Here is a 1,601-nt window from a genome sequence, read left to right as displayed (position 1 = left end):
GGTGACGGTGCCAGCGCTCCGGGGGCTGCCCTGGGGGTCTGGGGGGTGGGGAGAGGAAGGGCGGGCCGGGAAGGGAACCAGCCCGGTCTCCATCAGCAACATGTGGCGCGGTTGCCACGGCAACGCCGTGTGATGTGACAAGTGGCCGTGGCTCCGGGAGATGACGGAGCCGGAGGAGGCTGAGGCAGCTCCAGGCCTCCTGCCCTGCCTGGCCTGGCTCGCAGCCCCCCGGGGCAGAGCAGGGGGCTCAGCAGGCCCCCAGGACCCCCCCACTCAGCCCCCCTTGCACGGGGGTCCCCGCGCCTGCTGCCCAGCTCCGGCGCCTGCCATGGGGCTGCCTGGGCCGCGCCCACTGCTGCCGCAGGGCCCCAACTGCAGGTAACTGCCCCCCTGCCCCTGGGCCCCGTGCTTCTCCCGGCCCCCTCCAACCTGGAGCCGGGGGGAGCTGCAGTCTGGGAGACGGAGGGATGTGCCCGAGGCCAGGTGGGGAGTCAGTGTCAGGGCCAGGGAGTCTGCCCCTGGCCCTGGCCCTGGCCCTGGCCCTGGCCTTCAGGGCTCTGTGCTGCCCCCCGTCCCCATCCCCATCCCCGTCCCCGTCCCCGTCCCCGTCCCACTTGTCCCATGGGGGCATTTCCCAGCCGGGGGCAGCCTCTGCGCAGGGGTGGCCGGCGGGCCCCGGGCCCATGCACGGGGGGGGCTGGGGGCCACGTCTGCCCCAGCCGGGCCGGACAGGCCGCGGAAACCAGTCCTGCAGGCTCAGGTGCCTCCCTCGGCACAGCCTGGGGACAAGAGGGGGCTGAGGCCCCCGGGGGGCTCCCGTCCTCCTAGCGGGGGGCCGCAATGCCTGGGACGGGCTGTGGGCAGCTGCAGGGGCATCATGCGTGGGCATGTATGCAGCACGGTGTGTGTGCCCTTCCTGGCATGACTGCTCCCCATGCATGTGGGCCGGGGGTGCCCGTGCCCACGACAGGGCTCTGCGGTGGCACGCGTGTGCGCATGTATGTGTATATGCTCCCATGGGAAGGGGGCAGGGGGAGGCATGGGCTGCAATTGGCTGCTCAGGGTTAGGGTGCTCTGGGCTGTGGGCGGTGATTGGCTGGTTGGGTTCGGGGGCATGATGCGCTGCTCGGGGTTGGGGCACCCTGGGCTGTGGGCTGTGATTGGCTGCTCATGGTTGGGGTATCCCAGGTTGGGGGGAGGGAGCAGGGGGCACCAGGTCAGGGCACCCCAGGGCTCACCCCAGTTTGCTGGGGAGCAGCTGGCAGCCCTGGTGTCGCCCCTTCGCCAGGTGCCCCCCTCGCCCCCTTGCACCAGTGCCATGGCATACTTGGAGGGATGGAGCCCCTTTCCAGGGGGACCACCCCCAGGCAGGGCTTGGAGGGGTGCCCCGTGCCCCCACACAGCCCCCACCCCAAAAGCAGCTGGCAGTCACATCCCCTGTGCCCCCCACCCGGGGGGTCCATCCTGCTCCAGGTGCCCAGGTGTGTGTGTGTGGGGGGGCCGTCCCTGGCCACCCGCTGACCCCCGTCTCCCTCTCGCAGCGCAACGAGGAGGGCGCTGCCCCACGCCCCGTGGCCCTCCCCGGCAGCGTCCAATCACTG

At 72.1% G+C, this 1,601-nt stretch overlaps 1 protein-coding gene across 1 annotated transcript in view; it reads left to right on the top strand.

Moving 5' to 3' along the window:
• The window catches only part of PTPRN (protein tyrosine phosphatase, receptor type N), a 17,291-nt gene that overhangs the window by 10,176 nt on the left and 5,514 nt on the right, over nt 1-1,601 (top strand). The window lies entirely within an intron of this gene.

The sequence above is a fragment of the Alligator sinensis genome, unplaced genomic scaffold, assembly GCF_000455745.1.
Source record: "Alligator sinensis unplaced genomic scaffold, ASM45574v1 scaffold673_1, whole genome shotgun sequence".
In the NCBI taxonomy this organism is placed as follows: domain Eukaryota; kingdom Metazoa; phylum Chordata; order Crocodylia; family Alligatoridae; genus Alligator; species Alligator sinensis.
The sequence above is the reverse complement of the archived record's forward strand: the minus strand, read 5'-3'. Positions and strand labels throughout refer to the sequence as shown.